Source organism: Heterocephalus glaber, unplaced genomic scaffold (genome assembly GCF_053883595.1).
Source record: "Heterocephalus glaber isolate CG9 unplaced genomic scaffold, H.glaber_assembly_v1.0 deba00001610, whole genome shotgun sequence".
NCBI classification, from domain to species: domain Eukaryota; kingdom Metazoa; phylum Chordata; class Mammalia; order Rodentia; family Bathyergidae; genus Heterocephalus; species Heterocephalus glaber.
In genome coordinates this window covers 37891651-37906482 of record NW_028258381.1, presented here as the reverse complement: position 1 = coordinate 37906482, position 14832 = coordinate 37891651, and the positions used below count along the sequence as shown (strand labels likewise).

At 44.3% G+C, this 14832-nt stretch overlaps 1 pseudogene; it reads left to right on the top strand.

Annotated features, from left to right (window-relative positions):
- Positions 1–831: 831 nt before the first annotated feature.
- Positions 832–2487, top strand: LOC101702828 (protein KTI12 homolog; annotated as a pseudogene).
- The last annotated feature ends 12345 nt before the right edge of the window (positions 2488–14832 follow it).

Genomic DNA, 14832 nt, shown 5'->3' with positions numbered 1-14832 from the left:
TCTTATAAGACATATGATTTGCAATTATTTTCTCCTATTCTGTGAGTTGTCATTTTAGTCTGTTGATATTGTCTTGTGAGACACATTTAAAAATTTTCATGAAGCCCATTTGATCTATTTTTGTATCTTTTGTTGACTATGCCTTTGGTGCCATATTCAACCAATTGCTGCCCAATCCCATGTCGTAAAGCTTTTGCCTTGTTTTCTTCTAAGATTTTTATAGTTTTGTGTCTCACATTAGGTCTTTGCGTTAGTTAGCTTTCTGGTGTGGTGACAAAGTACCTGAGAAAAATCAAGTTACATGAGGAAAAGTTCATCTGGCCCGTGTTTCAGAGGTTTCAGTCTGTGGTGGCTGGCCCTGCTTGATTTTAGGCCTGTAGTGAGTTAGCACATCACAGCAGAAGTGCGTGGCAGAGGAAAGCTGCTCACCTCGTGGTGGCCAAGAAGCAAGGGAAGCAAGCTTGTTTTATAACAGAACCCCTCCCTGAGACCCTCAGAACTATACATCCACAAATAGAATGATCCATTCATGAGGTCAAAGACCTCAGGATTCAGTCATCTCCAAAAGGCCCCATCTGTGAGCACTGCTGCACGGGAGACCACACCTTCAACTCATGACCTTTTGGGAGACATTTGAGATCTAAACCATAATGGTCTTTGATCCATTTTCAATTAGTTCATATTCAGTATTTGTTAAGGGTCCAACTTCATTATTTTGCATATGACTATCCAGTTTCCCCAGCATCATTTGTTGAAAAGACTTTTTCTTACCGAATGATTTGACACTGTTGTCAAAAATCATTTGACCTGGCACTTCCGTTTTACACCAGAGACGCGGAAGTTGGCGTAGCGCGGCCGCTCCCAGAGAGGATGACGCTGATTGTTCTTTGTGGGCTGCCGTACAGCGGCAAGAGCCGGCGTGCTGAACAACTGCGCCAGGCTCTGGCAGCCGAGGGCCGCTCGGTGTACGTGGTGGATGACGCCTCGGTGTTGGGCACGGAGGACGCGACCGTGTACTGCGACTCTGCCCGTGAGAAAGCATTGCGTGGGACCCTGCGAGCCTCGGTGGAGCGGCGCCTGAGTCGACACGACGTAGTCATCCTAGACTCGCTTAACAACATCAAGGGCTTCCGCTACGAGCTCTACTGCCTAGCGCGGGCGGCGCACACACCGATGTGCCTGGTTTACTGCGTACGGCCTGGGAGTCGGAGCCTGGGACCTCCGGTGGACGAAGTGGAGGAGCACCAGGGGCGGAACCTGAGTGTGAGTTGGAGGCCGCGCACGGAGAAGGGCAAAAAACTTCAGGCGGCTGGCTCCGAGGCACCGCAAGTTGTGGGCTCTGTAGTAAATGGGGAAGCCGGAAACGACGTACCTAGGGAAGTGTAGCGGAAGGAGACTGGAGCCTCAGAGTCTCCAGCTCTAGTGACTGTGGAATCTGAGAAATCTGCAAAGCATGTGTTGGCTGTCTTTTACTCTCCCGAACTTCTGCAGGGTCTAACGCAGCGCTTTGAAGCTCTTGACTCGAGGAACCGGTGGGATCAGCCTTTGTTCACTTGTGGTGGGCTTACAGGAGCCTATGCCCCTGGCCGAGATCCAGGCTGCCTTGTTTGAGAACCGGGCTCCCCGACCCCATCAATCTACGCAGTCCCAGCTACTTGCTTCCAGCAGTTTTCTGCACCAGCTGGACCAGGTCACAAACCGAGTCTTGGCCAGACTGTTGGAGGCACAAAAGAGCGCTGTCCCCGGGGACTTACTAACACTTCCTGGTACTTCCGAGCACCTGCGGTTTACCTGGCCTTTGACCATGGCAGAGCTGAGTCGCCTCCGTCGCCAGTTTATTTCCTACACTAAAATGCATCCCAACAGTGAGAACCTGCCTCAGCTGGCCAACATGTTCCTTCAGTATCTGAGTCAGAGCTTGCACTAATCAGGAGTGGTGGGGGAAGCCATGGTTCTTGTCTGCCATCCATTGCACTTTGTAGCAGGAATAATTTGAAGATTTGCAGAGCTAGTTGATACAGTGCTAGAGCTGGTGAGTTTGATTCACTCAGACTTTTCTGGCTGCCTCTGTGCCAGGCACTAAGCATTGAGACTAGGGAGAACGAAGAATAGCTTGGAGGATCTTGGCAGATTTCTTCAGCAGAGAGAGCTCAGGTGGACCAGGAGCATGTAGGTTGGATTCTACTTGGAATATCACACAATTGATTTTCTCTGAGTTGTGGGTGAGCAGACTGTATGGATGAGAATTGCTTTAAAAACAATTGTGAACAGAAACTAAAGATGGCACAATTCTATATCTGCACTTACTCTTTATACAACAAATACTTTTTGAGTATTGTACCTACTTTTGCCAGCTTTTATCTTGGTGCTGGGTTCACAGATAAATCCTTTGTTTTCTGTTCTTGGGAAGCTTTGATTTTTGTGGAAGTGAAAGGCATAACTACTAGATTGTTTCCTCTAATAAAATATTTTAAAAGTTAAAAAAAATCATTTGACCATTGGGTGGCTTTTTATTAATTTTATTAGTAAAAAGACCAATAAAACTGATTAGATCTATTTGTACTGCCAGTGGTACAAGCTGTCTGATGGGATAGTCATGCATGTACCACTGGTGGTTTAGGTCAGTGAGAACATGTTAACCCTCCTAGTCTTAATTAATTAAAGATTTAATTTTGCAAATTTTTTTTTTTTTTTTTTTGCAGAATTTGTTGAAGGCCCCTCTGTGCCTTTGTGTTCATGGTGTTGGGGATTCAGTGGAGAACCAAACAGTGAGTGTTAAGACCTTGCAAGCTAGCAGAGGAACATGAATATAACTAGATTCCCACGTCAGGCAGTGAGGGGAACAATGAGGACACTTACAGCCAACTTAGGGAGATGGGGAACAATCCCAGCTGGTGAGGTCAGTGCTGGAGTAGACAGGAAGGGAAGTATGGAAGTGAGTCCTGTGGAAACTAGGAGCTCCAGGCAGAAGGAACAGCCAGGTCTAGTTTTGGGGCCCAGCCTTTAGGGCAGGGATTTGATGTGTTGTGGGAGCAACAAGGAGGAAGGGGAAGACCTGAGAAGGCAGTGATGGGAAGTGACATCAGAGGTGGCCAAATGCCCAGGCACATCGTCACAGTCAGAGTATGGAAACCAAAGATAAACAGCTTGAAGGCAGAAAATGACACATTACAAGTAGAAGAAGAGTGATTTCAATGGCTGTAGGTTTCTCTTGGAAAACCATAAAGACATGATGGTGGAATTACCATTGTTCTTTAAATCAGGAAACAAAGGCTGATAAAACCAGGATCTATAACAGTGAAATATCTTTTAAGAATGATGGAAATTTCTGCCCCCCCCCAAAAGAATGTTGGAAATGAAGGAAAACTGAGAAAGATAATCACCAGCACACCTGTTTTTCTAAAATTTTTAGACTGAGGGAATTTGATAGTAGAGGAAAACTTGAAACTTCAGAAATGAAGGAAAAGCAGTAGTACTGGTAACTTGTCTAGGTGAATACCACATAAGTGACAGTTATTCTCTTAAGTTCTTTGAAATATTTATAACTTGAAAATAAGAGGTATGATTGTCTTGTGAGATTATCAGTGTATGGAGGGATAATATACTTGCTTTCTAGAACAGAGTGGGGGGTGCACAAACATCTGTATGGTTGTAAGTCTTGTACATTTTACTTGCAGTGGAAAAATATCAACCCTAAGAATACTGTGAGTGCCTGGGGGTGTATATGGCCATCCCTGTAGCAGCTGTTAAAAAATACAAAGAACTATAACCCCTAAGCCAGTAGATAACCTGAAATGCAATGCTAAGAAATATTTGGTAAATCCAAAGTAAACAGGCGATAAGAATGGCTTTTATGGTTTTAAAACATTGTAAAAAGAAGAGGAAGAGGAGGAGGATGATAATATACAGTGACTGTATGTTATCTGTGAAGGTTGAAGTGTTTATAGAGTTAGAGTCTGATCCTTTATAGCAAGTTTGCTAAGCCCAATCTATGCCTTTTTTTTTTTTTTTTGGTACCGGGGATCAAACTCGGGACCTTGCACTTGCTAGACAGGCGGCAGAACCACTGAGCTAAATCCCCGGCCCCCTATGCCACTTTTACTAATGTATATGAGCGCCAAAGTCACAAGTACAGTATTAGCCTACATAATCAACAGCATGGTAAAAGATAATGTGGCGTATTAAAAAATTCTGGAAGAAAATTTTCTTTGTAGGTGTTCAAAAGGCATTAGAATTAAGTTCAACATCCTTTTTAAAAATTTTTTGGTTCCGGGGATCAAACTTGGGTCCTTGCGCTTGTGCAGCAGGCAGTGAAACCACTGAGCTAAATCCCCAGCCCTCACACAAATATCTTTAAAGATCTTTTTTTTTTTTGGTATCGGGGATTGAACTTGGGTCCTTGTGCTTGCGCAGCAGGCGGCGAAACCACTGAGCTAAATCCCTGGCCCATCTTTAAAGATCTTATTGTTTCTCTTGTGTGAGAAACCAAAGGGAAAATACGGATCAAAATATATAATAGATAATGGGAAGTAGAAAATGCTCAAATGGGAAGGGGAACAAGGGAGGCGAGAGGAGAGAGGAAGGAAGAGAATAAAAAAGAAAGAGGGAATAGAAGAAAAAATGGAAACAAAATTTCTATAAATAATAAGGAGAAGAAGGGTTGAAGGGTGGGGAGGGGAGTGGGATAAAAAGCAGCAGCAAGATGTATCAGGTACCGGTACAATTCCCTATGATGAAGGTAACCATTATGTGTATCTAAAGTGTACCGATAAAAGTAACTTAAAAAGAAATGTGTGACACTTATCTATCTTCATATAGATATGCAAATACATAAATTATAAAATATTTAAAGACTACTTCTGAATGTTATGGAGTCACAGTTGTATCATATTCCTGTCAGGGAAGCCACTAAAGGAAGGATAGATATAAGTTCTCTTAAGGAAATCTAGATAAACACCAATAGCACACCTCACATAAAGTGACCCAAATGTGCTGAAGGAAGCACAGGCAGCCAGTCAGCCAGTGCTCTGGGAAGGGTGTTGCTCAACACTGGTGAGAGGGAAGTTTTCTTTTCTTTTTTGTATCTCAAACTTTGAGCCATATGAATATATTATTGAATAGAATTTTTTTAAAAGGAAGAAGCATCAGCTGTGGTGCATTATACTGAGAAGAGTGGAGACTGGGAATTAAGTGTTGAACGTGGTGATTCTGGTGATCTAACAAGAGAAGTCTCTAGGAAGTGGTTGGTGACGGCTTGCTGGGTGTGAGTCTCGACAAGAATGGGATTTCTGCTCCCGGCAGCATGGTATGAAATCAGACACCCTGAAGGGCATTGTCAGTGCAATAAATTATGTTAATGCATGGTTGGATTTTCTAAAACATGTGATCAAATATCCAGAGATTCTTTTGCTGAATTTGAATAGAAACAATGAATCGACAAACTGCAGCTCTCTCTTGATGTTCGTGGCTCTGGGATTTAGGTGCTAGAAGCTCCTGGCCCATGGTGTTACAGCTCTGAGCTTTGAATGCCAGTGCCGCTTAGATCTTAGCGTTACAGATCTTAGCGTTCAGCTCAGTGTCACAGCTCCTGCCAGCTCCCAGCCGTTCCATCAGCTCCTCAGCATCTGGGGCTCATATCCCCTTGGCAGCTTTCTGGAGGCCTTCTAGAAGCTTCTGTTACCTCTGGGACTCTCCCTGTGGTCTCTGCAGGTCTCCACTGCTCTCATGTTCTTTGGAGCTCTTCAGAGACCAGCCCTTCCTTCATGTTTCCAGCTCTTCATGTTTCCAGCTCTTCATGTTTCCAGCTCATTCCTAGAGCAACATGCTTACCCCACTCTACCCAACATAAGAATCACAAGTAGGCAATGGGACCATCCAAGTGAGGCTTTTATTGGGGCCTGTGCTGCTGCATAGGGAAATAGTGCACCAGAGGGAGGAAACATTCCTTATATGGAGGAGCAGTCTCCTACACCTGCGATCTCCTGGGTTTCATGGATCAATTTGGGGGCTTTTAGAGTAGTGATGGGAGCAGGGTCATCTGGAATAGGTCTGTTTCAGGGCTGCTGTAGCCAAGGCAAGTATCTTCTGTGAAGCATGCAGGACAGCTGCAGCCATCGTGGTAACAGGTGGACTGAACTCAGGGAGAAGTGACCACTGTTTTCACAGAAATGGCTGAGCTGAAGATGTGATGGACACCACTTGCAAGGAGCTTCCAAGAGGGCCGGGGATTTAGCTCAGTGGTTCCACCGCCTGCCTCGCAAGCACAAGGTCCCAAGTTCGATCCCTGGTACCAAAAAAACAACAAAAAAGGTGCTTCCAAGAGGGGTAGGACTGTCTGTTAGGCCCATTGGGTTTGGGGATAGGGCACTGGGGCCTAGTCCTTCCTTGATACTTGCCCTGTCACGTGTGCTGCAGCACCAGCACCTGAGCAGCCCAAAGTGCTAGAGGGATTGTTGAGGCTCCTGTCAGAGCTGCAGGAATAGGGACCGGGGGTGGGCTAGAGGGCAGGCCGCCCAAGAGGGGCAGGAAGACATTGGAGCTCATTGCCCTGGGCATCAGGAGGAAGGGGCACGCCAGCTGTCAATCCAGTCACACCTGTCTGCCTATCTCAGAGGAAAGGGAAGCACCAAGCTTCATTAGCAAAATGTGCAATGTTCAGTGTGACAAACTAAAATGAAATCTCGAAGTGAGGCGAAACCAGAGCGATGTTCACATGGCAGAAAGCAGACACGGCAGGAGGTATTCAGAGGCGCATGCTGGTTCTTAGCACTCTGGGGGCTGGCTGGGGAACACTGAGCCCAAATCATTCTAATCAAGCCAGGGCTCTGAAGCTTGGCCTAGTTCTTCCTTAGTTGGGTCACTGGCCTTGGTGGCCTCTAGCAGATGGGGACAGGTGGAATGCCTCTGTGATGTGTTTCAGAATCAAGTGTTAGTGCTAAATGAGATCAATTCCCATGGGAGTTGCTTCTTGATCATAAGCAAAACAATCCTCATACTGGAGAGAAATCTGATAAATCTGAGGTATAACTGAGGTGGGAAATGACAAGCTTGTCCTGAGGATCCTTTTGAATAATAGGAAGCCCAAGCTATCTTTGGGAGATAGGCATGGTAGAAAAGCCTTCCCTGAGCAAGCAGCTACCAACCCGCAAGAGATGGAGGAAGCCGGAGGGAAGCTGTGTGACTGTGAGGAGCCTGGAGACAGCACGGGTGCCGAGTCAGTCCCCAAGTCCCTCAAAAAACTCCGACAAGGACAGATCACCCTGAAGTTAACACGTATGAGAAGTCAGCCATTTTTTTTTTCTCAAATTTTTTTTATTGGTACACTTTAGGTATACAGTACATTTACATTTATCATTGGGTGTTTGTACCTGTACATGATGCATCTTGGTTCTTATTTTTCCCCCATTACCTGTTCTCCCTTTACCCCTCCTCCCTTCCCTATTTACATAGACTTCATTTCCATTTTTTTTTTCTTTTCTCATAATTTTTCCTTTCCCTTCTTTCCATTCCCCTTCCCCTCCCTTCACCCCTACCTCTTTGGACCGTTTTTCCTATTTCAAATTATCAATTATTCGTTTTAATCATTTTAACCCTTATTTACACTTTCAGTTTCTCACACTAGAGAAACTATTTGGTATTTACACATGTGTGTCCTATTTATTTCACTTAAGAGGATGGCCTCATAGGGCCGGGGATTTAGCTCAGTGGTTCCACCGCCTGCCTCGCAAGCAGAAGGACCTAAGTTCAGTTCCCGGTACCAAAAAAAAAAAAAAAGTATGGCCTCCATATGCATCCATTTAGTTATAAATGACTCTAGTTTTTCTTCTTTATGGCTGAGTTGTACTCCATTTTATAAAAAACCCCACATCTTCTTTATCCAGTTTCCAGTTGATGGGCACTTGGGCTGCTTCCAAGCTTTAGCTATTACAAACTGTGTCGCTATGAACATGGGCTCACATATATCACTGTGGTATGAGTCTTTTAATTCTTTGGGAAGATCCCCAGCAGGGGAATAGCTGGGTCAAATGGGACTTCCAGTCCTAGTTCTTTGAGGTATCTCCACACTGATTTCCACAGTGGTTGTACCAGTCTGCACTCCCACCAACAATGGAGAAGGGTTCCTTTCTCTCCACACCACCACCTAGCATTTGTTACTGGTTGATTTCATGATAGCAGCCATTCTTTGTGGGGTGAGGTGGAATCTCAGTGTTGTTTTCATTTGCATCTCTTGAATGACTAGTGATGTTGAACATTTTTTCATATATTTATTTGCTGCTTTTACTTCTTTGTCTGAGAAATGTCTGTTCATTTCAGATGCCCATTTTTGAATTGGGTCTTTGAATTTGGGGGGTCTGATTTTTTTCAATTCTTTATATATTCTAGATAGTAGCCCTTTGTTTGAGGTACAGCTGCTAAAATTTTTTTCCCACATTGTAGGTTGTCTGTTAGCTCTGTTGGTGGTTTCTTTTGCAGTGCAGAAGCTTTTTAATAAGATGAGATCCCCGTTGTTGATTCTTTCTGCTAGTTCCCATGCTGCTGAGGTTTTGTTCATAAAGTCTTTTCCTATGCCAATGTCTTCAAGAGTTCTACCTAACTTATCTTCCAGCAAGTTTAGTGTTTCTGTTTTAATATTTAGATTTTTAATCCACTTCGATCTTAGTTTAGTGCATTGTGATAGGTATGGGTCTAGTTTGAATCTTTGGCAGGTTGAAATCCAGTTTTTCCAACACCATTATTAAATAGGTTATCTTTCCTCCAGTGAGGGTGGTTGGCTCCTTTGTCAAAGATGAGGTGGCTGAATGTGTCTGGAGTTGTTTCTGCATCTTCTAATGTATTTCACTGATCCTCAGGTCTGTTTCTTTGCCAGTACCATGCTGTTTTTATCACAGTAGCTTTGTAGTATAGTTTCAAGTTGGGGATTGTGATACCCCTTGGCATGTCTCTATTGCTTAGAATTCCTTTTGCTATTCTAAATCTCTTCTGGTTCCAAATGAATTTTTGGATTGTTTTCTCTAGTTCTGTGAAGTATATTGTTGGAATTTCAATCGGCATTGCATTAAATCTATATAGTAGTTTTGGAAGTATGGCCATTTTCACTATATTGGTACTTCCTATCCAGGAACAAGGGATGTCTTTCCATTTTCTTATATCCTCCTTGATCTCTTTTTCAGAGTGCTGTAGTTTTCAGTGTAGAGGTCTTTTGGTTCCTTTGTTAGATTGATTCCTAGATATTTCTTTTTTTTTTTTTTGGTGCTATTGTCAAAGGAATTGTTTCCCTAACTTCTCTCTTCGTGAGTCTGTTATTTGTGTATAAGAAGGCTATTGTTTTTTGAGTGATGACCTTGTATCCAGCTACTCTACTGAATCTTTCAATTAAATTTAGAAGTCTTTTGGCCGAGTTTTTTGGGTCTTCTGTGTAAAGTATCATATTGTCAGCAAATAATGACAGTTTCACTTCTTCCTTTCCTATCTTTATTCCTTTTATTTCTTTCTTTTCTAATTGCTGTGGCTAATATTTCCAGAACTATGGGTTGTCAACTTGATTGGTGTGGGAGCTGCCCAGTGCATTAGTAACGCACACTTCTGGATGTGTCTGATCTTGGGGTCTGTATCTGGTCCCTCATCCTTTCCTCTCTTGCATTGTTTCCCTACCTTGCTTCCCAGCTGTCATGAACTAAGCATCTTTGCTCTGCCACGGTCTTCCTCCATGATGTTCTTGCTTTGGAGCCAGATGATCATGGACGGAATCCCCTGAAACTGTGAACTAAATTAAACCTCTCCTTTAAGTTGCAGGTATGAGGTATTGTGTCCCTGTGACAAGAAAGCAGACCAATACACCTAGATATGTATTATTTCTCTTTAGACAAAATAATCTTTTTTGAAACAGAAAGTACTCATTGACCTTTCCACATTTTTTATTTATGTTTTGTTTGTTTTTTGGTACCAGGGATCGAACTCAGATCCTTGTGCTTGCAAGGCAGGCAGTGGAACCACTGAACTAAATCCTCGGCCCCTTTCCACATTAAAAAAAAAAAAAAAGGATCTGGCTCGATGTAAGGGATTAATCTTTGTTATCCCAGTGAATGGCTGGCTCTCCTAACACCATTCAACGAATGTACCCTTTCGTTCCCGATTTGAAATGCTGTCTTCATCATGTACTAAATTATTGTTTGCAGCGGCTTCACCTTTTTCTGCTCAGCACTCTTCTTCCCACCCTTCTAAGAAGAGCAGTGGAGCCCCCGGGGTGGCCTGTTTTCTGGGCCCCTGTCACATGGCCCTTTGGCTAAGCTTGGCTTTTCAGGGTCGGCCACCTGATCTGAGAGGCCAATGAGTGTGTGCCATGGGTTTGCAATGAGAGGTCTTCACAGAGAAGTATTTCTTTTGCTTAGACCACGGGGTTGCATTGAGTTTTCTCTTGTATGCAGTCTTGGTCTCCGCTCTGCTTGTGTGTGCTGTAGTTCTGACCGTTTTTTGTTCTTTTACTGTTTTTCAATTGTGCTAAAGAGGGTCTTGTTTTCATTGTTCTTGCTTTATGATGCTTTCCCACTTGTGAAAGCCAAATCCTTCTTCACTCTTGAGATCTTCTTGGCTTTTCCTACATTTGTTCCTAGGGATGATGTTGTGAGTGGACTCACATCTTTCCAGACTTTGGAGTTGGGGTTGGATTTGTGTTTAAATTTAGTTTCCATTAACTGCCCATGGAGGTGGATCACTATTCATCCAGCTGGCTTGGGCCACTTTCTGGCCCCAGTAGTGGCTGGGAACTCAGACCACAGCTGCCTCTCCCAGGACAGCCCATTAGTCATCCCCACAGCTTGGCTGTCACCCACTGAAGGCCCAAGCTACCTCCTCTTCCCTGTAGTCATTGCCTCCTTGCCAGCTAGTCGGGGCCTCATCAAATGCAGGGTGCATTGATTTTCCACCTGTTTCCCCATGGGCTTGTGTGTTCTAGGAGATACGGACAGGATCCCTTTGGGTCTTTGCTGGATGCTTCTCCTGAATGATGGTTCCTCTAATGAATGGAGACAGAGAAGCCCACACATGATAGCAGTTTTCAGGTTCATGAACCCCCAAGTTGAGGCTCTTGCTCAGAGTGGCCCTGGGCCCCTGTTTCCCATCGCTGGCTTCTCATTCTCCTTTATGAGGCTTCCGGATTCTTGGCCCCCTTATTTGGTGAGGGACAGCAGTTCCACCCGGCCCTGATGCAGGGCTGGCAGACACCTCTTCCTGGACAGCTGTTCTTGTCATCCTCCCTCCACTCCAGGTCCAACAGGCATCGGCCAACTCTGTCACATCCTCAGGCTCACTTCTCCACCTCTCCATTTGTCTAATCATTTGGCCACGTGACTAACACTGACTGGCTGCCTCTGTCTCCAGCCTCCACCAACTGACTGGCCAGCTGGCCGTTCCTGCAGCCTTCTAGGCTGAAGGCCCTGCTGAGAAGCCATGGAGGAATGGAGAGCAGAGGCAAGGCCAGTAGCTGTGTGCGGTGTGTCCGCGTCGGTGTGGATGGGTGTCTTCGTGGGAATGTTTTGTGTAGGGTGAGGTCTTGTGTGCCTGTCATGTGGGGAACCCTTTTCAAGTCCCATTTAACTTTTGTAGCATGAACTTACTGTGTGATATTAAAAATCACTATTGCCAAAGCCAATGTGAAGAAATTTTCCCTTTATATTCTCTTGTAGTTTTAGGGTTTCCGGTCTTATATCCATCTTGAATAGATTTATGTGTATGGTACAGGGTATGTGTCCAACTCAATTAATGTGGAAAGAGATTTCCCAGTGCCATTTAGTGAGGAGACTATCCTTTATCCGGGGGTCCTCTTGGTGTATGGGTTGAAAACTAGTTGAGCAATGGGTTTGGATTTATGAGCTCAGAATTTTTCCTTTTTTAACAAAGGGTCTCATTAGGTTGCACAGGCTGGGATCGAACTGTGATCCTTCTGCCTCAGCCTCCTGTGCTGGGATTATAGGAGTGTACCACCACACCTGGCAGGGCTCTGTATTTTTCTGTTTTGGTGCTGGGGATCAAACTCAGTGGTTTGTACATCGTAGACAAGTGCTCTACCACTGAGCTACACCCCCAGCCCTCTTTATATTTTTATGCCAGTTTTGATTACTGTGACTTAGTACAAATATAATTTTAAGTTAGGAAATGTGGCACTGCAAATTTTTTCTTAGTACTGCTTTGCTATTCAGGGTGAATGTGATTTCTGTATGAGTTTTAGGATTATTTCTCTACTGAAGGATACCATTGGAGTTTTTGTAGGGCTTGTGTAAAACTTGATTCTTTAGCTCTTGGTCCCTGATCCTCTTTGGCTGTGGAACCACACTTCACTTTGTATGTAACAGGATGGAAAAGCACCAATTCTGTAGCCCCTCAGTTCCCCAGAATCCTCACAGGTTTTTTACTTTGTATAGGTGTTTTGACTTGGCCACTTCTTAAGGGAGCCAGGGGGCCTGATGAACACTTACACAAAACATTTCCATACATTCCAGTGTCCCAGCACCATTCCAAACAGAGGAACACCCCACGGTCTTCCCCTAGTCCTACACACCTCCTAGCCACAACCTCTCCCAGAATGTGCTGTTATCAGTGTTCTGAGTGTCCTTTAGGCCACTTTCACTGGGTAGAGAAGGCATTTTTTTTTTACAAGTAACATTACTTTTATTTGCATTTATTTTATGCCTAATTTATTCCCGTGCCATAAGTTTTTGTTTTGTCAGTTCCTTCTGGGATATCTTTTTCTTCTGTGCAACTTCCTCCTCTGGTTTAGGAACAATTTGTTCCTTTTCAGTAAGGATCATCTCAATGTGGCAGGGGGAGCTCATGTATGGGTTAATCCGGCCATGAGCTTTGTAAGTACAGCGGTGCATCTTGGGTGCTTTGTTCACATGGATATGTTCAATGATCAGAGAATCGACATCTAAACCCTTAAGCTCAGCATTACTCTGCATTTTTAAGCACGTTCAGCAAAAATTCAGCACTGTTTTTGGGCCACCGGCCCTGTGTCCAGCCCCACTGTTTGGCCTGGGCACACCTACCAACTCCATCATTGTCATGCCTGAGTGGCACACATTGCTTCTTTAATGTGACATCCTTCAGATTCTTGGTGGCCTTTCGGATATGCATACCCTTGATGGCCTGGGCAGTTTCACGGGTGTTCTTAAAGTGAACACGAATATTTGAGTCTCTTGATTTGCATGATTTTGTGGCGTTTTCTGGGTCAAGAGAGTAGCAAGCCATTTTCACAGTCACTTCTGGCCACTTACGGCCACTTACAGGAAGAGCGAGAAGGCATGTTTTTTTATCAATGCAAGTTTGTACTCTCTGGTGCCTAGTTTTAGTCTCAAAGTGTCACTTTGAAGTTTCTTAAAACATTCAACTCCAGTTATGTTCAACGGTATAATATTCCATGAATGCATGATTTGTATTTTATTCTCTTACTAATCAATGTTACAAAGGATTGAATGTTTATGTTCCTCCAGAAATGCTGAAACTCTGATCTGCCTGTGCTGGTTTTAGGAGGTGGGAGCTCTGTAAGGTCAATGAGTGGGATGAGCATCTTTAAAAAGACTAGAGAGGGGCCAGGGATTTAGCTCAGTGGTTTCGCAGCCTGCCTTGCAAGTGCAAGGACCCAAGTTTGATCCCGGTACCAAAATAAATAAATAAATAAGACTAGAGAGTGCCCTCAACTAGCCCAAGGCAGGATGCGTGCAATGCACGGAGGGTAGGCTCCTGGGAGTCCTTGGGAATCTTTGTGGCAAGATACCCTGCGTTTGAATAGGTATTCCTTTGGAAGGTGCCTCAGTTGCCAGGCAGCCCTACAGAGGGTGACCCCTTCTAAGAACATTGGTTTCATATGGCAGGGCATGGTGACCTATGATACTGGGTTGTGGAGTTAATCTAGTGGATCAGGACACTTTTTAAATGAATAGTTCAGAATAAAAGTGTGAGGGTGCTGAGTATGGTGGTATTACATGCCCATAATTCCAACACTCTGGGACGCTGAGGTGGGAAGATCTTAAATTCTAGCCCAGCCTGGCAACTTAGTCAGTTGGTGAGTTGCTGTCTCAAAATAAAAAAAATTTAAAAGGTCAGGAGATGTATCTCACTGTGGAGGTTCTGGGTTCAATCCCCAGTACAGGGGTTGAGGGTGGAGGGAGGGAAGGAAGGGGGAAGGAAAGGAAAGAAAAAGCAGACACAAGGGGCTGCTGATAGACTGCTGTGCTATGAAATCTCTTCTCAGTCCCCTCTTCCTGGGATGCTCCTTCCTCTGGACACTTCTTTTTTTTTTTTTTTTCTGGTACCAGGGATCAAACTCAGAACTTGCGCTTGCAAGGCAGGCGTGGTGCCACTGAGCTAAATCCCCAGCCCTGCTCTGGACACTTCTGTGGCTCATTCCAACACCGCCTGCTGCTCAGCCTCCCAAGTAGCTAGGATTACAGGCATGTGCCACCACACCTACCATAAACAGCTATTATTTTTATGACTGCCCAGTATTGGGCTATGAAAACAGGCCTGTGGTCCATGCTAGTTCATCACTTTGGCAGGAGCTACAGACTTTAAATTCCATGAAAGCAAAAGTAATTTATTTTTAAGATAGACACTACAATAAGAACAAAGCAAATAATATTTTAAATGCATTTCCTTCATTTTGTTTAGTTAGAAGCATTCTATAAAGTTGGCCATTATGTAGTTTTCAGTCACATGGCTTACTATATAGTCCTTTTTGAGAAGCCTCACTGACAGCACAGCTGGGCACAGCAAGACAGGATACAGAAGACAGGGAAGGAGAGGGGCAAACTTGGCCTGAGAATGTGGCCCTAGTATTAA